The following is a 22985-nucleotide window of genomic DNA, read 5'->3' on the forward strand; positions in this document are numbered from 1 at the left end:
CTGGTCTTCCCGACGTAAACACGCAGGTAAGACCAGCCCCGCGTTCGGTGGTTAGTGAGCGCTCCCTCCCCGACAGGCCAGATCCTGGGGAGGTTCTCAGGTCCTCCCCTAGTCCTGACACGGCACCACCCGCCCGGAAACATCAGGACTGACCCCACGACAACGAGGCCCACAACGAAGACACCGCGGTCAGGAAGTCCCCCGAGGTTACCGAGCAAAGAGCACGGCCGGCACCAGAAGCCGCCCAACTCCAGAGTCAAACCCTCACCTCCATCCCATGTCCCCTTGTGTGTCTGTCAAGAGTGCGACCGGTGCCGTTCCCACCGCGGGGCTCCTGAGCGGTGTGTGTGCGGATTTTGTTCTTGAAGATTCTGTACGAATTCCTCAGGCAAGCGATGGTCACCCAGCTTGCAGGAGTCATGTCACCAGGGCTCTTAGCCCCCGGCAGCTCCATGGGCCCCGGCGCCCAGTGCCCAGGTGGACACAGGGACCGCGTCTTAGCCCCGCCGGCCCCCGTCAGCCGCGCAGCAGGTGCTCCAGGACTACTTCCTCGCGACAGCAATCCCAGGGCTTTCGCTCTTGAATGACTCAGCTCAGACGATGGGGAAACACGATGGCCAACATGACCAGAGACTTTCTAAATACGGCGGGGAGGCAGAGTCATGCTCCTGCAGAATGAAGACCCCCACATGGAAATGGCAGCAGCCCCCGAGATAAGCCAACCCCTCCTGCGGGCTTTGTCCCCGCAGAGCTTCGTCCTTCCCTTGCTCAAGGTCTGTTCTGTTTCCACCCCGATTAGGGGGCCGGCCCTACCATTCTGACACGCGTCCTGCAGGGCTACCCTCAGACCCCACCACTGAGGGCTGGACCCTCCCCCCCAGATGGTTCCATTTTAAACGCAGCTGCAGGGGGAGCCCCCGGACCCCTGAACTTCCAACCGATGGCTATGAGCTCAGCGGCTTCCAGGACCCCTCCCTGGCTCTGATCATTCGTTCGAGGCAGAGCTCGAGAGAGCGCCCAGCTACGGTCTTATTATAAAGGATACACAACGATGAGACCCACACAGGGAGGTCTGGGAGGGAGCACAGAGCTTCCGAGGTTCCCCCGGGAGCCCGAGTGTGTAACCCTCTGGGCACGTCGGTGCATCCACCAGCTAGGAGGCTCCCCCGCGTCTGGGTGTCCGCAGGTGTGACTGGAATTTTCATGATGCAGGCACAATTGATTAAATCACTGGCCGTGGGATTGAACCCAACCTCCAGGCCGTCTCCCCTGGTGGAGACATTGCTGGCTCCAAGCCCCAGCCCGAGAACCATGTAGCCGGGCTTTCTGGGGACCAGCCCCCACCCAGACCCTCCGGGGAGCCTACCGGGGGTCAGTGCCCCAGCGTAACAAAGACAGTCCTATCACTGAGGTCACTCCAAGGGCTTCTGAAGCTCACTGAACATACTCTGCATTTAAAAATCGTGGCCGAAGGAGCCCAGAGGGCAAATCAGGGACATTACCAACCCTTCGGGGCCACTCCCTGCCAAGCCAAGGGCGTCACTTTCCTGCGTGATTCTGTGATTCTGTGTGCGATGAAACCCAGAAAGGGCTTGTCGACCTCCGTGCCCTTCTGGTTCTGTTTCCTTCCTTGTTGACTTTTCTTGTTGACGGACCGGCTTAAATAAACTCTCCATACAGGGACGAAAGGGCATCGGTGGACGTCCTCTCCCTCTGGTGTTCATCTAAGCGGGGGAAACTGTATGTGCTAAGCGAGGCCAGACCCACGACCCCATCCCGTCGTCTGTCTCCGCTGCTGGCGGCTCCCGGCTTGTGCACACAAGGCCCTGGAGGGCTCCAAGGTGTCCACATGCACCGTGTTGGCCAGGATTAAAGAGGGGCCCGGTAGGCCCACACCAGGGAGCCCAGAGCCTGATCCGGTGGCTCAGTTGGCTCAGGCACCGTAACAAAATGCGATGACACTGAGGCTTCCGCAGCCCTCATTCATGACTCACAGTCCCGGAGGCGGGGCTGTCCCAGGTCAAGGTGCCGGCAGATTCGCATCCTGGTGAGAACTTGCCTCCTGGCTTGCAGAAGGCCACGTTCTCATGGTGTCCTGCCGTGGTGCAGAGAGAGAGAGCGCGTGCTCCTAAGGGCACTGATCCTACAGGCTTGAGGGCCTCACTATTGTGACCTCAGTTACCGTAATTACTTTGGACCCAGCTCCAAAGCCAACCACAGGGGGTTTAGGACCTCGTCTTTGCAGGGGTGCGGGGAGACAATTCCATCCACAACACCAGGGTTTTGTGGGCGGGGGGACAGGAAACACGTCAGAAGTTGTTTTTCGACGCCCTAAGAGAAATTTCCTCTCGTTGCTCTGACATCAGATGGGGCAGGTTTTCCCACACCGGAAAATTCTCCGAATCCCAGTGGCCGCGGGTCTCGGCCCGTCCACGCCCACGGTCCTGCAGGCTAAGTCTAGCACTGAAGCTACGAGAACAGTCTTTCTGCCTCGATGTGCGTTCTTCCCACTTGAAGCTCCAGGGGCTGTTTCAGGACATGATTCACATAGCCTCTCTCGTTTTCAAAAGGAGGGGAAAATCTGCAACACATTCTGGCTAAAGAATACACGAGAATCTTCTAAGGCTGTTTCAGCGCCAGACGTAGAAGGGAAATTGTCCCGACCGAGGTGCCGTGGTTCATTCGGCCAAGAACACGGACGCTGTCGCATCCCAGAGACACGCATGCCCCCATGGGCGAGCTCGTCAGCACGTCACTTTGAATAAAACACTTTGTTATTAATAAAACCTCCTCACAGACCGGGACGGTGAGGGCTCGCCGGGTCAGTCGTTTGGCTTTGAAATCTCCTTTAATAGGAATTTCCAGAGGGTATTACAAAGCACCTAGATGGGCACGAAACATTGCGTGAAGCAACTCAAGACGCGCTCCGGCGACGGTCTCCGTAGACGTCCGTGAGCGCGCGCGCAGGAGGCCCAGACGGCTCGCCGGCGTGTGCCGCGCTCTGGAGGGCAGGTTTGGGGGGTGGGGCGGCCACAGGCCTCCTGTCTTCACTGCAGAGCCAGCCGCCCACCCGGACCCGGCTCGCACACTCGGCAGGGAACAAGCAGTCCCCGTGTGGCAGGCTGGAGGTCCAGGGTCACCGCACACAGCGGACGCCCCTCTGACCTTCTGGAACGAAGGGGCTCTGGGGCCTCAGGGGCCGGGTCCGCCCACCGCCAGCGCCTGGTGTTTCTCATTTCCGCCTTCTCCTCGCCTGGGCTCCAGGAAGACGCCAGCCTGCCGTGGAGTGTGGCTGCCTCTCCCCAGCCTCGTGCCTTCAGCACCCCTGACAAGTCACAGGGGCCCCTCCGATGCGCATACGTGGCCCTTTAACGGATGGGGGTGTATGGTACATGACACTTGTGTGGTTGCCGCGACCAACAAGCACAGCCCTGCGCTTGAGACAGCACAGCCCGGAGGCCAGAGGCCCGACCGCACGTACGGGCGGAGCTACTCCTGCTGAAGGCCCTGGGGAGCCTCCCTCGGCCGCTGGCAATCCTTGGTCCCGGGTTATAAACGCGCCTGCGCTGCCTGCCTCCACACTCGCGGGGTTCTCTTCCCTCGGAGGGTCTCGTTCCTGGTCTGACAAGGTCACCCGCACCTTGGATTAGCCGTCCTGGCTCCGGAGGACCTCATCCTAACGAACGACATCTGCAGTAATGCTATGTCCAAGCACGGTTGCCTTCGGGGGTCCCGGGGTTATGACGGCAGCACACCTTTCTGAGGGACACAGTGCAACCCACAACAGATGACTTTCTGCTCTTGGTCGCTGCCAAGGCCGCAACCGGGCGTCCAGAACCCGAGATGCTTGGACTCAAGTCGCCCACAGTAATGAAGCCCCTGGCGGGCACGGCCAGGGGCTTCATTTCACGGCGATTTCAGGGCTTTCATGGCGAGTAAACCGAGGGTGCGCACCTGCGGGGGGCAGCGGCAGGCAGAGGGAGGACGGAGGAGCTGGGGAAAGGCGTGCAGGGGCTCGTACGGAGCTGGAACCGAGGAGGCAGTGGGGGCTTGGCCTTAGCCAGAGCAGAAGACGGAACGAAAAGACCCCGGGGCGGACGGAGTCAGGGAGACACAGCGCAGCCCCGCGGGTACAAGAAGGCTCACCAGCTAATCTGAAAAAGGGGGCAGGGGGCGCCCGGGTGGCTCAGTCTGTTAAGCCACTGCCTTTGCTCAGGTCATGATCCAGAGTCCCAGGATCGAGTCCCGCATCAGGCTTCCCCTGCTCTGCAGGAAGCCTGCTTCTCCCTCTGCCTCTGTCTGCCACTCCCCCTGCTTGTGCTCTCTCTCCCTCTCCCTCTTTCTCTCTGTCAATTAAATAAATAAAATCTTTAAAAAAATAATAATAATAACGCCCACAAACAGTCAGCATGGCCTGACGGCCCCGGCTCTCCAGCTGGTAGGAAGGAGGAAAGTCGCCCCCAGGGCTGCAGAGGTTGAGCCAAGGCCCACCAAGCCTGGCCGAGAAGGCCACTCAGCGGAGGGCTCTCCCACCGCGGACGGCATGTCCTAAAGCACCCGTCACACCTGCGTCACATGGGGGGGGTCCCTGTGGCGGTGGGGGCAGTGGCGGCAATCCTTGGGGCGCCCAAGAGTGGCTGGTCACCCTCGCAGTCCACAGCTGAAAAACTCGGGACTCCTGTATTTAAATTGTGGTTTAAAAACCACTGAACTGGGGCTCCTGGGTGGCTCAGTGGGTGAAGTCACTGCCTTCAGCTCAGGGTCCTGGGATCGAGCCCCACATCGGACTCTCTGCTCAGCAGGGAGCCTGCTTCCTCCCCTCTCTCTGTCTCTGCCTGCCTCTCTGCCTACTTGGGGTCTCTGTCTGTCAAATAAATAAATAAAATCTTAAAAAAAAACCACAAAAACCAAACGACTTAACTAGCTGGACAATGGCTACAGCATGACACCGGCTGAGAAACCCCAGAGCAAAGCTGTACTGCAGTGTGTTTGTCGCCTACGGGAACGTGGCCATAACAGGAGATTGTGCCGAAAAAGCCGGTGACGGCACCGTGGGTGGAGTGATCCCAGCTGAAGGTCTTCGTGTGCAGAGGAGGTGCTCGGTGGCCGTGGGCTTAGGAAGCGGAGCTCGGCGAGTCGCTCGCAGTGACTGTCCTGGCGGTGGTGCTCTGGGTCATATGTACAAGTTCACGTTTTTTGTTTTGGAGTCTCTAACGTGGCTTCATGGAAGGAACCGGGGCGATTCGGGAAACGTGCTCTCGTGGAGCGTTGGAGAGGAGCGGAGGGCACTGGACCTCTCCTTCCTCAGCGGCTTTGCGGAGTCTCGCGTCCTAAGTTTTCCTCCGGGAGACGGCCTCCCCGCGTCGGCCCCGGGCGTCGGGTTGTCTGCTCCGGGGAGGGGACACTGGCTGCCGCAATAGCGCACTGCGGGGCCGGCCTTACTGGATCCCACAGCTTCTCGCTCCGCCCAGCGGGAGCCCCTGGGGCGACCGCGGGCACCTTCCAGGTGAGCAGGTGTGGAAGCGCAAGTCGATTTGGGACGAAGGTGAGAACAAAAAAGGGGCAGCTTGAGTGTGTGCGTGTGTACGTGTGCGAGTGTGCGACGGGGGTGTGAACCAGGGGCCGAGTCCAGGCTGATTCGTCTGGACATAAGGAGGACAACTGCTACCTCCGGGATCATCGGTCGGTCCATTTTCACCGGCACTTCATCCCCCTCAGAGCAAAGCTAATACTTTAGCATTTTCAATATATATTTTAAGGGTCTGGCTTGAAAACCCAGAAGCCGGGAAACCTGAGCTCAGGCTGGAATTCTCCCTGCAAACAGGTCTGGGCCAGTGCGAATGACATGAATTATACCCGCCATTACCTCAAGACACGCTGCTCCGAGTTGGCATAAAATTGCCCATTTCCTGTGGTGATATAAGGGGCCTTATTCTCGACGCTCGGTCGATATCAGGAGCTACTATTTTGTGCCTGACACATTGGTCATTTTAATCACCCTGGCCTCCATATCTGGGCCGTGCCCCACTCTTCTGGGGCCGTATTTCCGACTCTGTCTGGGTCCTTCGGACAGGCTCTCACCATCCAGGAGAGCGGAGGGTCTCGTCCCCCCCCCAACCGGGCATGTCAAGAAGTGGAGAATGCTTTATAAGCAGACAGGATAAGTAACAGCGCAGCCAGGCGGCGAGGCCTTGGGGGTTGAAACTGGGGAAGGAACAGCCAGCTCCGCGCACCTCCCCCTCGTGTGTGTGCAGGTGCGTGTGCGGCGGGCGTGCACGCACACGCCGCCCCAGCAGGCCAGCGCCGCTCCCCCCCAGCGTCCTGATGTCCAAGGGGCTCCGTTCACCTTCCTCCCACCGAGGGACAGGACTGGATGCCGGGCCCCTCGCGGCCCCTCCCGCAGCTGGTTTTGCTCTAACACCGGCTTTGCAAACAGGGCTTCGTCAGATGGGCATAGAGAGCACGTGGGCGGGAAGTGCCGCGAATGTCGGGTTTGCTTCTGTGCGGTCTTGTCTGGAGGAGACGGAGGGACCGAGGGATTGCCGTTCTCTGCCCCCCGCTGAGCATCAGCACCCACGTCGGCCTCCGCGCACCGCGTGCACAGGGAGACAACGCCCGCCCATGGCAGCGGCCGCACCTTCCCGTGTGACGACGTCCAGCAACCCTCCTCCACCCCTGCAGTAATCAGGAGCTGCGGCCTCACTCCACCCACGGCCCCCGGGCCCCAGGGGGCTCCTTCCAGGTGTGCGGCGCGTGGGGCTGTGGCCTCGGGTGTTTTCCAGCCACAGAACAGCGCGCTCGGGATCATGGCACGGGTCACTCGCCCCGACCCCGTTCCCCACGAGTCCTGTGGGGTCAGCACTCACTTCTGCCTAAGCCCCGACTCGTAGGAGCACAAATGTCACCTCCCAGCAGAACTGACCACACTTGCATAATTCTCTGGCTCAGGAGAGGTTACAGGCAAAATCTGAATTCCTTGTGGCATTTCACGCCCAGGGAAGACGTGGGGATATGCTGGAGAGACGCGGGGGAGAGCAGAATGACCAGGACCTCTCGGGAGGGCGGAGAGAAATGGCTTGTAGCCAGGGCCTGGGCATTGCTTGTGAGGGGCTGAGGGATCCCACCGATGGTGCCCACGTCCCCAGGCCTGGAATCTGTGAGTGTTCTCTTAGCGCAAAAGGAACGTGTCAGATGTGAGCAGGTTAAGGATCTGGAGGTGGGGAGACCACCCCCCCCCCACCCCACCCCTGGCCCCAGCGCGATCATGCACTGCTGAGGGTGTGCAGCCTGCAGGCCACGCTTTCCACGAGAACCGTGGCCCGCCCCCTGCTGTCTGCCTGGGATGGACCTTGTTCCCCATCAAGGACATCGGTGTGGCAGCCCTTTCCCCAACCCCCAGCTCCAAAATCATGTGGGAGGCAGGTAAGCCAAGTGCTTTGAACGTTCCAGGGCAGAGCTCAGGGGCACAGGACCCCCCACCCCGACCCCAAACCCGCACACTCCCCAGACTAGACAGGACGGAACCGAAGCCTCAGCCGCAGCCCCGAAAGCAGCCGGGCGGGCCGTGACGCCGCCGCCGTTCGTGGAAGCCCGAGCCGGTGTGCGCCTGTCCTCCTCACAGAGCCGCACAGTTGATTAATGGCATTTGGAAGATGAATGCAGGAGAAGCAGCCCAGTGCGTCAGGCCTGATCTCGGTACTGTCTCCCCTGCAAACTGCACCCTAAAGCCCTTTGCTGGGTTACAGTAATGGTGTCACTGAGGAGCGGCCGGATGGCCTGAGCAGGCAGGCAAGGCTGCGGCAGGAAGGGGCCAGGCAGGGTCTGGGGGGCTGGAGGGTCCTGCGCTGGGAGGAGGGTCCGGTCCCGGAGGGGAGCTGGTTCAGGAAAGCCCTTGGCACTGAGCTGCAGGACACAGAGCGGGGCGAGGGGCTGGGTGGGAGCCAGGGTTAGGGGGTCCTCGAAGAAAGAAAGAAAGAAAGTCCCACGTGCCGCCTGCCTTCTCTGGGTCAGACACCGGGGGCTGCCCCCAGTGACATTTTCGTAGAATTCTCCAAGCAACCCGGAGACACCTGACCGTCACAGGGCAGTTTCAGCTTCTGCCAAAGCCGTTCGGCCGGGGGGACCCCCGAGAAGCAGAGAAACCCAGCAAAGCGTCCGGGGCGAGGGCTGTCCTCCTGCCTCCAGCCCCAGACTGTTCCCAAGACACCCCCCATCCAGAGAGCTTGTCTGCCAGTTTCCCGTGGCTGCTATAATATATCACCCCAAAGTTGGTGGCTTAAAACAACACATTTATTCTCTTGTAGCTCTGGAGGTCATAAATCCAAAAATAAACCCAAAACCACGTTCACGCATCTGAAATCAAGGTGTCATCAGGGCCGCGGTCCCTCCAAGGGCTACAGCGGAGAATCAGGCCCCGCCTCGCCCGGCTGTGCTCCGGGCTCGTGACCTCGTCTCCCCTTCTCAAAGCCGGATTCAGGGTCACGTTGCTCCTTCTCTAGTCAGTCCCTCCCCTCCCCTGTCCAGGCCGGCCCTTTGGATGACTTCTAGTGTTCGCCCAGATAATCCACGGTGGGGGTGTTGCTGGACGGGGTGGGGGGCAGGACAGGGAGGCCTTATCTCCTTATCGGGAGCAGGTGACACAGGGACCTGCCGTCAAGCTGGGAAGGGCCAGCAGATCACACTGGCTGCCGGCAAAGTTTGATTTTGAAAACCAAGACCCACCCACTCCCGAGAGGGTGCAGAACAAGGTGCGCCTGCTTCACTGTGGCATTTCAGTCCCCAAGAAGGACAGAGGAGCAGAGGGCGGGGCTGACAGGTGCTCCCCCGTGCTGCACCGTCGCCCCTCAGGGAAAGCCCACTGGTGACCCGCCGGCTCGCTCACCGGTCCACGGCCCTGGCGGCTGAAGACCAAGGTGGAAATCTTGACATCTGTTCCTGTCTGTTTGCAGATGCGGCAGTCTTTCCCTCTGATCTGCTCTTGGGGAGCAAAGTAATAGCCTCAAATGTCCATCCCATAAGAAGAGTCACCCCTCTGAGCCACAGGGTCCTTAGTCGGTGGGAATCTGACGCGGCCGGCTGGGTCTTGGCCGACTCTCAGGACCTCCTGGTTCCACCTGGTCGTGGACTGCATGAATGTTCCTGTTCCCCAAACCTGACTCCGGTGCTTGGCGCTGATTAGACCACAAGGGCGGGTCCCTCATGAAAAGGGTTGTGTCCTTATGAAGGGGGGCCCCACAGAGGGTCCCTTCACCCTGTAAGGACGTGTCCTACCTGCACCTCGACGTGGCACAGACTCCAGTCATTTCTAAGCCCCGTCCGTGGCGCTCTGTTCAGCCCGAGGAGACCCGCTCTCGTTGCTGCGCACAGGCTGGCTCTGGGTCCCGTCGGTGCATCAGGAAGGGAGCCATGAGCTGAGTTCTGATCCCGAGGGGACGGACCAACGGAGGCCATGATCCAGGGATCCCTACAGCTTCTTTGGGAGGATCAGATTTTTACTTTCTGCCGAGCAGGAAGGTTTTCGCTCCCAAGCGTCCCTGACAGTACTCGTGGTCAGGCCCAGCGGTTCTGTCTGTGCTCCGGCGCCGGGGAGACCGTGATGTCAGCGGCTGGCTGGGCTTTGGGCAGTGGGAACAATCTGGCATTGGCCACCAACATCATATTCTGATCAGTGTCGTCCCGGACCTTCAAACGGGGGAGGCCAGACATGCGTGTGGTGTGCGTGAACATGCGTGTGCCCTCTTCCGACGCCAACTGCCTGGCAGACTCTGTGACTGGTCTTCTGCCTGCGGCCGTCCTTGGGGCTTCAGAGCTGCTTTCCTAGAGCGCTGCCCCGGGGAGGAGGAGGAGGAGCTCAGAAGCAGAAGTAAATCGGAAGCAGCTCGGAGAACAGGAGGACAGGCTGTTCTCCCCGCTCACGGCTAAGCAGAGACTTTTCACCTCGGCATCTCCCGCCTGCATCCGGGAAACACGTGGCTCCTGCAGCCTCCCCAGAACCAGGGGAGCCATCCTCAGAGCAATAAAGGGCCGCGCTCTGTCCGACGGTGAGGAAATCCAGCCACTTGCAACTCTCCTCCCTGGGAGCTGCGGAGCAAGCTTCCCGCCTCCCCCGCTTCCTTGAGGCGGGGGAAACCATGTGAGTTCAGCGGCGAGCTCCACATGGCAGGCGTGTGTGTTTGTTTGTTTGTCTGTTTGTTTATTTATTTTGCTTCCCAGAAAAGGGAAACCACCACAAGATGCAATTTAACTCGTAATCTTATTTGCCGGGGAGTAGCTTGAGCAATGATTGTATTTGATGTGGGGTTGAAATGCATAAAGAGATAAATGGCTTAATTTGAATCAATATTAATTTAGTGCAATTTACTTTTGACTTTACTTCACAGCAAATGAAATTACTGTGCTCAGGAGTCGTTTGAAAACTTTTCCCGGCTCGGGACGGGGAGCTCAGCGGGCAGGAGGACCGTGCGCTGGTGGGTCCCCAGGCCGACGGCCCCGGCCCTGTGTGATGTGGAGGGCACTCAGGATGCGATCCAGGAGCTCGATTCCTCCTGCCCCGTTCTACGAACACGGCTCTCCCCCAAAGAAAGTGGGGTTTGGAGCTTGAGGGAGAGGAGAGGCGGCCACCGCGGACACTGGGGGCTGCCAACGTCACCACGGCCGTGTTTCCCGCGTGGAAACGCACTGGTTGGTTTCCTGAAGCGGTGGCCGCGGCGTCCCGTCGACAGGCTCCTTCCGGCCCTGCTCTACCGTCTCACGGTTCTGGAGGCTGAAGTCCCAGATCAGTGTGGGCCTCTCTCCTGGGCGTGCAGGCGGGTGCCTCCTCGCTGGGTCCCGCCATGGTCGTCCTTCTGTCTGTCTGTGTCCTCACCTCCTCTTCCACGCCGCAGCCGGACTGGATCAGGACCGCCCTGGGGAACTCATTTTCCTTTTATTTTTTTTCAAAAGACTTATTTATTTATACGAGAGCGAGAGGGAGCCTGAGCAGGGGGAAGGGCACAGGGAGAAGAATCCTCAAGCCCACGTAGGGCTGGGCACAGAGCCGGACGTGGGGCTTGATCCCATGACCCTGAGATCGTGACCTGAGCTGAAATCGAGTGACCTGACCTTACCCGACTGTGCCCCCCAGGCGCCCTGACCTCATTCTCCTATAAGCACTTCTGCAAGGATCCTGTCTCCAATGCAGCGGTGTTCTGAGGTGCTGGGAGTAGGGACTTGAACACACGAACTTTCGGAGAGGTGGTGGCCAGCATCAGCCTATGACAGACTCCCTAGGCTCTCCTCCTCCTCCGGCAGGAGGGAGGCAGCCTGGGGGTCTGACGTCACTCCCACATGCAGGATCTCCTTGGAGAGACTCGCGGAACCAGGTAGAGAACCCAGATTCTCCCTCTAACGCCCTGCACACGGCCCACAGGTGACCCCACGCTGCCCCGCGGCATAGAGGACACCATTTGGGAGTCCAAGGAGAGGCCGCGGGGCGTACGGGCACGTTCACCCTCCACAAAGTCTCTCGAGCCGCAGGCCTCCCTGGGCACCAGGACGAACTCGTAGCCTTCCCGCGCCCACACGTACCTGCTCTCCTGCACTGCGTTTCTCCTCAGTCCGCGGCCCCGTGTCACTCTGCAAACACCCCACATCCCCACCTTGTTAACCGTCAGGATGTAAACGCAGGAGGGCAAGGGGACTTGGGTTTCCCCCGACTCTGTCAGCCCCCGGGGCAGGCACAAGGTAGGCGCTCAGGGGTCGCCGTGGACAGACAGACGGAGCAGCTGAGGGCAGGCCCATGGACAGACACCCAGGTGCGAGGAAGCTGAGGTGTGACGGGGCCCGAGACAGAGCACGGCTCAGCCAGTCTGACCGGAGACGAGCTTCTCCCTCGAGGAAATACATTCTGATTTTCATCACATTGGTGAGTGGGAAAATACAATTTTTAAATACAGATGCTCAGTTTATAGCCAACTTTATTGGAATATTTCTGTTCAGTAAATTAATTTGCATCACATAGCGTTTTAGTGGTGGGATATGATTTCTGAGAATACTTAGGATTCCATGGGCGGTCGCCTCGCTGCTCAGATCCACGCGTATGTCCATATTTTTCTCTTGATGGGGAAAGATAGGTCTAATCAAATCTTGGCGATGTACAGATTAAAACGCTTGTGTAATTGGACTCCATCAGCCATCATGTAAGGGTTTGGGATTTGACCGGCCATTCAGGGCAAGTCTGGGGTCGGTTGGTGTCTCACCCCGGCTGATTTGTCCAATTCTAATTGGCATCGGGAGAATTACAACCCTCAAAGGGTCTGATGAGAGGATATAAACCATTTCCTTCTGATATTTTATGCCGAAAGTTGATGGTGCAAAATTTAAGCTCCCCGAAGCCTGACAACTCGTTTGCAATAAATTCTAGGAGGAGAAAATAATGGCCCTGGGATGTCGCCTCCTTCCATATGAGCAATATTGCTTTGCTCTTTCCAAACCACAGCTCCGCGGATGCATGCCCCTGGTAAGCACTGGTCGCCTGGGCATGCCCTGGACCAAGAACAAGATCCCGGTGCCCTTGCTTCTAGGCCAGAACCGACACCAGAGGACTCGTCTCCTGGGGAACCACCTAAGTTGCTGCCCAGGATCAGGGCATGTCCCGTTCTCATTCTCCCTCTCTCTGACGGAGAGAGGCAGGGAACCCAGAGGACGCGCTATCCTCTGGAGCCAGACGGTAGAGTCTCCACAACCACATCCCGCTATTGGCAGACAACCCGTAGATAATGGGTTTTCTAAATTATGCCATACAATTGGTATTTTCACACTTTTTTTTTTTCAAATGCAATTTCAAAATTAAATTAGGCCGGATGTGTACAGGATTGTGGTGGACAGTATTCAACGTGGACAGCAGCCAGCTTCTCGGTCCGCGTGGAAGAGAGAGAAAACTAATTAACTTCCTAGAGCTCCAGGCCTGGGTCTGCGGCCCGATCGGCCCACCCGCCTCCCTGCACACCACCACCCGCCTTTCTCAAGGGCGCCATGGCATCCGCGGGCTTCAGAGCAAAGCCGTTCTCCCCCGTTGGCATGTGGCAGGAGAGAAGGGACAGGTGACAGGTGACGTCAGGGCAGGGGGACTGCTACTTGGGTCCGAGCGATCTCCTCCCCTTTCCCACAGCCCTGGCCTTGGGCATGAGTCTAGATTGCTGCTCAGACCACTAAAGCCGCACTTTGCATTATAAGGTTTTCCTTATTGGCTGAGATTTCACATTCGAAAATTCATCTTTACCGTGAGGTGGTGTGTTTTACCTCCGAGCATTGTATCCTCAGGTGACCCTCAACCACGTACTAATGTTTCATTATTCTGGGCACAGAGAAGGACCTTTGTGCATTCAAGGTCATTCCACAAACAGCCCATGAGCTCTGACAGTGCAGACAGATGTGCTAGGCTCTGGGGGGAGGACACAAACATGCACCCATTGTAAATCCTGTCCCCAGGGAGCTTACAGCTGGAAGAGAGCCATGAACAAGCTCTGCAGCACCGGGAGAAAAGCAGCAAAGCACAGACCAGTCAACACAGGATAGAGTACCCAGCACAGGACAGAGTATCTAGCATAGGACAGAGTATTTAGCACAGGGAAGAGTACCCAGCACAGGACAGAGTATCTAGCACAGGGAAGAGTACCCAGCACAGGGAAGAGTACCCAGCACAGGATAGAGTACCCAGCACAGGATAAAGTACCCAGCAGAGGGTAGAGTACCCAGCACAGGATAGAGTACCCAGCACAGGATAGGGTACCCAGCACAGGGCAGAGTACCCAGCACCACGCAGAGCACTGAGCACAGGGCCAAGTGGGGTAAGAGCTGTGAGAGCATTCCAGACACTTTTCCCTTTTTCTTTTGAAATCTCTTCCATAATCTGCCAAGGAGATAACATTTTTTGTAAGTAAAATTCATATAACCTAATAGTCTCCATTTTAATCGTCACGAAGTACAGAGTGCACTCGCGAGGTTGTGCAGCTATCACCGTGAGTTCCAGAACACGTCATCTCCCCAGAAAGAAGACCCGAGCCCATTAGTCATCACTGCATTCTCCTCTCTCCCAGCACCTGCGAGATGAGTCCCCTGCCTGCAGGAATCTGTCTTGGACATTTTCTACACACCACCACACGGCCTGTGTCCTGCGGGGTCCGGCTTCTCTCGCTCGGCAACACGTCCCGGGGCTCCCCCGTGCTGCGCCGCGTGTCTGCGCTTCCTTCCTTCTCGCACCCGCACGGTGTCCCAGCACAGGGACCCGCCACATTTTGGCTACGTGTGACACAGTCAGGGACGTTCAGGCTGCTCCTGTAGTCTGTTGTTGTGAGGGTGCAACTGTGAACACATGTACCCACGTTTCTGTTTAAAGATGTTTTTGGGTCTTGAGCACGGACCCGGGAGCAGGTCCTACAGTGATGTGATGTGTGGCTTTTTAAGGAACTGCCAGGTCTTCCGTGTAGGGAAGGCGTCCGTCTCTCCAACAGCCCGGCTGGCACTCGTTAGCTTCTAAGACTTTAAAAATCATTACAGTCTTCCTCCTGAGTAAGGGGGGAGCTTTTCCTTCTTTCTTCTCAGCTCTCACACTTCATCTGTGACACACTGACCCTGGCCTGGCGTGGTCCAGAGAAGGGTCATGGGGCAGGAATGGGGCCGAGATGGCTGAAGGCTGCTTGGTTCTGGGCACAGCAGCCAGTACAGTGAGCTCAGGGCACGTGAGAAAGCAGTCACCCCGTCCGGTGCTTCCTCACCGAGCTCTGGGCAGAGAACACGGCGGGTGGCGGGTGGCAGGTGGCGGGTTTGGTGGCCCAGGGTGGCCCTGCCCTTATTATGGCCTGGCTTAGACTTCACGCCCACAGGGGACGGAAGGTGCACAGGGGAGGTTCAGAAGGCAGGTGTGATCTTGAAGACTGTGGTCTGCAAGCCAAGGAAAGAGACCTCAGAAGGGGCCACTCTGCTGACAGCTGGTCTTGGAGTCCCGCCTCCAGGGCACTGCGAACATCCACTTCTGCTGTAGAAGCACCGCTCCTGTGGTGCTGTGAGACGGCAGCCCCAGAAAACCAGTTCAGCACGTCACACGGAGGTACTGTGTCCCCTGGGCCCCTGCAACGAGCCACTTAGTCCTTTCATCAAGTCCCCCGGAGGGACCTGCCCAGGGGCAGCCAGACGGGTGGAGGGTGAGTCGGGAGGGCATGTGTTGTGTTCGGACACCCTATCGTGGGGACGGGAATTATTTACTTGGAAGTGGCGCCATCATGCTCTCTTTTCAGCGCGTCCTCCCCGGGCCCACGGCCAGATGCAAACTTCGACCCGCCCTCCACTCTGTCATTTACTCTTAAGACACTGCCTGGGCGGAGAAGGGAGGTTCCGCTCTGCTTTACAGGGACAGAGTTGGAGCCCAGAGTGGCCGGGGACCTAGCCGAGGTCCCGGAGCATCCCTCAGCAAGTCTGGAACGAGCGTGGAGAGACATGCTGGGTCCTGAGGCACTCAGCCAGCAAGAACCCGGGGTGGGGGAGGAAGGCCGGAGGAGGGCCGGCAGAACCTTCCTCCCAGGACTGAGCCGCAGGCTACGCCCTGCCGCCTGGAGGGGCCGCTGAGATTTCTGCATGGATGGCTAAGGCCAGAAAGTCTTAGTCCCAGACTCCATTCATTGCCCCGGACTAGAGCGAGCTAGGAAAGTGTGCTCCTAGAGAGCACAGAGGGTGTTCCTTTCCGCCCCTGCTCCCGCAGGATCCGCACACGCACCTACTGCACGTCTGCTTTCCACTGGGCTCTTCTCCAGGGCCGGTGCCAGTCGTCCTGTGGACAGAGGTGCTGCGAACGTGGCAGGAATCAGGTAGAATTCAGCCATCACTACATTTATTTTCCTTAAGGATCAAAGGGATTAGGATCCCTGTTCTGTCTGTGTTTTAGGTCCGTCTAGCCCCTAGCTCATTTTGCTGCACACAGTAGGTAGGTTACAAGCATGTGCATCATTGCGTTCAGTTGACTGAAACCCTCTCCACTGCCCGTTGGTGGCACCAAGGGACCCCCCCCCCCCCCCCCCCCGCTCAGAACAGCAGGAATCAGGAATGCAGAGGACTAGGTCTGGAATATCAGATCCCCTGTTCACGGGACTGCGCCTCTACACGTCAGCTTCTTTTCCTTTCCTTTCCTTCCGTAACGTGCTGGCGTGGTCCAGCACAGTCCCACCTCGGCCTCACTTCCAGCCTTAATGGATTCTTGAACAGACGTTCTGTTATGTATTAAACACAGCACTTATCTTCCTAAAAAATGGGCCAGGACTTTGAACATTGATTTCTACCTTCAGGCTAAGGTTGTTTCTTTCGGGAAATGGTGGTAGAATAGAGGATGTTTTGATCTGTTTTGCATTTGCCTTAAAACATAAAAATCACAACCAGCACTTGACAGCTCCCCGGTTACTCCTACCCTCTCCTGTCATTAGGCGGATGCACACATGGAGGAAGGCAATGCATTCCCCTTGTTCTGGAAAGGCCGTGGGAAGGAGGGTGCCTGGATTCCTAATGATCGCGGCAAGTCGGGAAGGAGGAAGGCACAGCCATGAAACACGCAGACCCGGTGGATGTTCCCCACGGGTCGCTTCTGACCGTGGGACCTCAGCTAGGTACTCGAGGTCTTGCCAGGCTTCTGTTTATCATAGACGCGGAGGGCAGTGTGTCTGAACCAGCCTCGCAAGGCTGCTGTGGCACTAATTTATAAAAGTACCTGGAACAGAGTGACCGTGTTTCTAACTGTTGTTGGTTTCAGCCTTTCCAGGCTTTGAGATGCGTAGGGAGAGCTAAGGGGCCGGTGCAGATGAGGTTTCTGGCGACACCAGACCTTCGGGGTGCAAGAGGACGGTTGCCTGCCATGCCGGGGAAAAGTGTTTGGACTCATTAGGCTCATTAAAATGAGCCAATGTGCAGCACATGGAAAGTCCCCGGCCATCGTCCCAGTGAAGCAGACACGCTGCTTGTTAAGGGAACGGCGATATGCGGCTTCTACAGTGGTAATAGTAGGAAACGTGAGTGACGTCCTATGCTTAGCCTCCCGCCCAGTGCAATCACCGAGTCTGCGCGCTAATGACGCAAGCCTACGGCTCAGGGTCACAGAGCTCCCACCAGCAAATGTTTTCCGTCTCAGTGCAGAAATGGGGCCTCGTTGGGTGCACCTCGTGGCATGGTTATCTTAGGACAAGAACAGAACAAGCCAATCTCTTTCCGATGGCATTTAAGGGTGAGCTTGGACGAGTTCACTGTGGAAATGAGAAAAAGGAGTGTGGCCGATGAGAACACACCCTTTCCAAGGAGAACCGTTTGCCTGTCCGTTCTCCTTCCAAACACACTTCCATCGAACCCGCCAGATACAGGAATTGATTTGTGGGGTTTTTTTCCTATTAATTAAAATTTACTATAGAGGTTACTGCCTATGTTCTCCTCTAGGATTCTGATGGATTCCTGTCTCATGTTGAGGTCTTTTATCCATTTTGAGTTTATCTTTGTGTACGGTGTAAGAGAATGGTCGAGTTTCATTCTTCTACATATAGCTGTCCAGTTTTCCCAGCACCATTTATTGAAGAGACTCTCTTTTTTCCACTGCATATTTTTCCTGTTTTGTCAAAGATTATTTGCCCATAGAGTTGAGGGTCCATATCTGGGCTCTCTACTCTATTCCTCTGGTCTATGTGTCTGTTTTTGTGCCAGTACCATGCTGTCTTGGTGATCACAGCTTTGTAGTAAAGCTTGAAATCAGATAACATGATGCCCCCGGTTTTATTTTTATTTTTCAACATTTCCTTAGTGATTCAGGGTCTCTTCTGATTCCATAAAAATTTTAGAATTATGTGATCCAGCTCTTTGAAAAATACTGATGGAATTTTGATGGGAATTAACCTCTTCGTTATCAGCCACAGCAACTTCTTTCAAGATATGTCTCCAAAGACAAAGGAAACAAAAGCGAAAATGAACTTTTGGGACTTCACCAAGATCAAAAGCTTCTGCACAGCAAAGGAAACAGTCAACAAAATAAAGAGGCTACCCACGGAATAGGAGAAGATATTTGCAAATGACAGTACAGACAAAAGATTGATATCCAGGATCTATAAAGAACTCCTCAAACTCAACACACACAAAACAGACAATCATATTAAAAAATGGGCAGAAGATATGAACAGACACTTTACCAATGAAGACATACAAATGGCCATTAGACACATGAAAAAATGTTCATCATCACTAGCCATCAGGGAGATTCAAATTAAAACAACATTGAGATACCACCTTACAGCAGTTAGAATGGCCAAAATTAGCAAGACAGGAAACAACGTGTGTTGGAGAGGATGTGGAGAAAGGGAAACCCTCTTACACTGTTCGTGGGAATGCAAGTGCAGCCACTTAGGAGAACAGTGTGGCGATTCCTCAAGAAATTAAAAACAGAGCTTCCCTATGGCCCTGCAATTGCACTATAGGGTGTGGTGCAAAAACAATGAATACTGTTACACCGAAAAGAAATAAAAAATTAAAAGAAATAGATGTGTCAAAATAAAAAAATGACTATAGATGAAACAGATTCAAGAATGTATTTAAGTTCCTTCATGCCTAAATAAATTGGGTGAGAGCTTATATTTTCTTCATTTCAAGATACTTCTTATTTTCTCCTATTTGAAATCTTAATATCTTCTCTTGTTCTCTGCAACAATACTACTTTAATCAATGGAGTAGAGAATGTATACATCATTCGGAGATCCTCTAGATGAACTCTAAACAATGTCTTGCTCCAATGCGAAAGTTTCTCTTGGTGGTTTTGCTTACAAAGAAGCACCCTCTTCAGTCTTATCGCCAATGTAAATTGGTCCGTTAATGCAAATATTCAGTTCATTCCTACATCATAATAAGAAAGATTCTCTAAATAGTATCCAGTTTAAAATTTGCATATTGTCATATTTAATTTAGTTTAATAGCCTGTAATAAGCAATATTAATACTAGCCATTAGGGAGATTCAAATTAAAACCACATTGAGATACTACCTTACACCAGTTAGAATGGCCAAAATTAGCAAGACAGGAAACAACGTGTGTTGGAGAGGATGTGGAGAAAGGGGAACCCTCTTACACTGTTGGTGGGAATGCAAGTTGGTCCAGCCACTTTGGAGAACAGTGTGGAGATTACTCAAGAAATTAAAAATAGAGCTTCCCTATGACCCTGCCATTGCACTACTGGGTATTTACCCCAAAGATACAGATGTCGTGAAAAGAAGGGCCATCTGTACCCCAATGTTCATAGCAGCAATGGCCATGGTCGCCAAACTGTGAAAAGAACCAAGATGCCCTTCAACGGACGAATGGATAAGGAAGATGTGGTCCATATACACTATGGAGTATGATGCCTCCATCAGAAAGGATGAATACCCAGCTTTTGTGGCAACATGGATGGGACTGGAAGAGATGATGCTGAGTGAAATAAGTCAAGCAGAGAGAGTCAATTATCATATGGTTTCACTTATTTGTGGAGCATAACAAATAGCATGGAGGACATGGGGAGTTAGGAGAAGGGAGTTGGGGGAAATTGGAAGGGGAGGTGAACCATGAGAGACTGTGGCCTCTGAAAAACAATCTGAGGGGTTTGAAGTGGCGGGGGGGGGGTGGGAGGTCGGGGTACCAGGTGGTGGGTATTAGAGAGGGCACGGATTGCATGGAGCACTGGGTGTGGTGCAAAAACAATGATTTGTGTTTTGAATCATAACAGTAAATGCTTCATGGGAGATGTTTATTTCTTATTCATTAGATTTACATTTACATAAAGAACATTTCTCTCAAAAGAGTGATGAGATTGCCTGTCAAAATCTTTAAAAAATAAGTGGCAGCAAGTTTAGCTGCTAGAAATAAAAGGAGGTTGTGCTGTACCCTGTTTTATGACAGAAGCTATGCAGGAGACCATCCTGGCCCAGCGGCAGAGCTCAGAGAACAGAAAGATGGAAGCCCCTTCCACCAGACCACTTTATCATAGCTAAACCAGCACACCAGAGACCCCAGAATATGGCGTAGCAGCCTACACTCAGCCCCTGAGTTGGGCAATTCTGGAAACACTGAACATAGAAAAGAAAGAAAAGTCAACAGAAGAAATCCAAGACTTCCTTATTCCCTCACTCCTTCCTTCCTGCCTTCCTCCCTCCTTTTGAACTTTGGAACGGGAGCCGTAGCTGACAGCGGTGCTCGGGGAGGAGGGAGCCAGTGAGAGGAAATATGCAGGAGTCAGAATGGGACCAGGAGAAGGCAGGTGCTGTGAGGAGGTGTCTGGGTTGTCAGCATGACGGTCTGGAGCTGAACACAGCAGCCCAGGAGAGAGAAAGAGAACAGAGAGGAATGGCCAAGCCACCGTCCAGACACAGGAAGAGCACGAGGTTCTCGGTCAGTAAGGTGGGACGTGCCTGCTGCAGGCTGCTGGGACCATGAGTTCCCAAGAAGGGCCCGGAACAGCCCTGCAGAAAGGGGAGGGAGCAGAGGTGGACAAGGCTTGTAAATTCAGCCGCGACCTTGGCGTGCGGCCTCAGATAGGCTCTGGGTGAGCTCCCCGGGTTGAAATGGAGCAGGGGGTGGGGTAGGAAGGAATGGAGGAAGGAATGGAGGTGCGCAGAACTGGGGTGAGGAAAACCAGAGGAACACTGACACCGTGCTTCTTGGTCTAAACAGTACAGAGCACGCACCTGGGCAGTTTGTGGAAATACACCATCTGCTTGGGGGACAGGCTTGCGTCAGAGGTTTTGCAACGGGTTTATAGGGGGTGACTCTGAAATGCAGGGTCTCCGAAGCCCCAGACCTCAAACCCAGAACCTGCACTTCAGTAAGGGCCTCAGGAGGTTCCCAGGCACATTAGGTCCCTCTGGTTTACAGCATCTGAAGAGACAACCGTGAAAAGACCGAAGCTGGAAAGCACAGAGAGGAGATGGTAAAAAAAGGACGTGCCGTTTTTGAAAAAGATTTATTTATTAGCACAGCAGATATGAATAAACACCATTTATGCGTGTGGAGACAGTTGTGAGCGAGACAGACTCATCTCCGATTACTCGGAGCTGCCCTTCCAAGGGTGGAGGACGCACACACACGTGGACGGGGAGCTGTCGTGAAGGACGGGGCCCGACGACGCGGTGGCAAGTATCAGCAGTGAGCCAAGACCCAGAGCACAAGGACCTGGTCACGGAAAGGTCTAGAGAACGTTCCAGAGAGGGGTGATTTCATGTGCGAGGCCCCGGGGCCAGACGGAGCTACACCGGTTAAGACCGAGAGAAATTGGGCGGTGGATTCGGACAGACATTTCTCCAAAGAAGACCCACAGATGGTCACCAGACGCGTGGAAAGACGCACAGCATCGCCGGGGAACGCCCGTCAACAGCACGTGAGGTGCCCACCTGTCAGGAAGCCGTTCCAGACAGACAAGAAGTGACAGGTACTGGGGAGGACACGGGGAAAGCGGAGCCCTTCTGCACTGCTGGTGGGAATGCCGGCTGGTGCCGCCGCTCGGGAGACCAGGATGGAGGTTCCTCAGAATATTAAAAGCACAACTACCTGTGGTCCAGCAATCGCACTTTGGGGTATTTATCCAAACAAGTCAGGATCTCGAAGAGATATCTACACCCCCATGTTCACTGTGGCATTGTCCACAATAGCCGCGGGGTGGGGACCGTGCCAGTGTCCCTCCACGGATGAGCGGATAAAGAAAATGTGATGTATATATACCCAGTGGGGTATCATCTAGCCCTAGAGAAAGGGAATCTTGCCACTTGCAGCAACAGAGATGGACGTGGAAGACAGGACGCTAAGGAAAATGAGTCAAACACGACAAGCACCGTGCGGTCTCGTTTGTAAGTGGAACCTAAGACGGTCAGACATGTAGAAACAGAAGACAGAACGGTGGATGCCGGGGGCTGGGGGAGGGGACAAGGGAGATGCCGCTCAACAGGTAAGAAGTTGCGCTTATGCAAGAGGAGTGAGTTCTGGGTGTCTGGTGTACCGTGCTGTCTACTCTAGCAACGCAGTACTGTGTACTTTAGGGTACGCTAAAGGATAGATCCCATGTTTACTGTTCTTAAAAAAAAAAAAAAAAAAAAAAAGACCACAAAGAAGAAGGGGCACTGGGTGGCTCCGTCATGAAGCCTCTGCCTTCAGCTCAGGTCATGGTCTCAGGGTCCTGGGATCAAGTCCCACATCGGGCTCCCTGCTCAGCGGGAAGCCTGCTTCTCCCTCTCCCACTCCCCCTGCTTGTGTTCCCTCTCTCACTGTCTCTCTCTCTCTCTGAAAAAAAAAAAAAAAAAATTGCAGGCTGGCCAGTGGAATGGGAGCATGGAAAGGGGGCAGGAGTTGGTTGTTGGGGATGAGGTGGGGTGGAGAGGCAAGACCTCCTGGTTTACAGTGAGGGGCGGGGACCTTGACCTCAGATTGGGTCAGCCAGGCCACAGCCCCAGCGTGGCTGAGATTGAGGGCAAGTCAACCAGGACATGACGGATAACGAAGGTCCTGCGATGTACATTTGCTGCACGCAGGAAGAACTTTTTGGAAAGGTGATTAGGAATTGCATGGCCTCTCGGTCAACTGGTGATCATCTCCCCCCTTCCAAAGCAACCACTCAGGAAATTAAGTCCTACAAAAAGAAAAAAGAGAGAGAGCGGGGCGAGAGATAGACCGCAGATCGGGTTTCAGAGGGGAAGCGTTGTAGTCTGGGTACAGGGAGGCCCGGCAGGCTGGCCAGGGACTTGGCTAGGAGAAGGCTGTGGGTCCCAACAGCAGAATATTTATGCTGCTGCCGCACCTCCCTCCAGCTCTGCACTAAATTCCTCTCGTCAACTCCACCTCCTGCTCCGAGACGGACTCCTCTGCCTCCGCACAGGTCATCCTGACAGCCCAGCTCTCTGACATTTGCTGACCAGCCGAGCCACCAACAAGCCCCTCGGCTACCTGGCGATGGTCCGGAACTTGCCCTACCAGCTCGG

The sequence above is a fragment of the Mustela lutreola genome, chromosome 10 (genome assembly GCF_030435805.1).
Source record: "Mustela lutreola isolate mMusLut2 chromosome 10, mMusLut2.pri, whole genome shotgun sequence".
NCBI lineage: Eukaryota > Metazoa > Chordata > Mammalia > Carnivora > Mustelidae > Mustela > Mustela lutreola.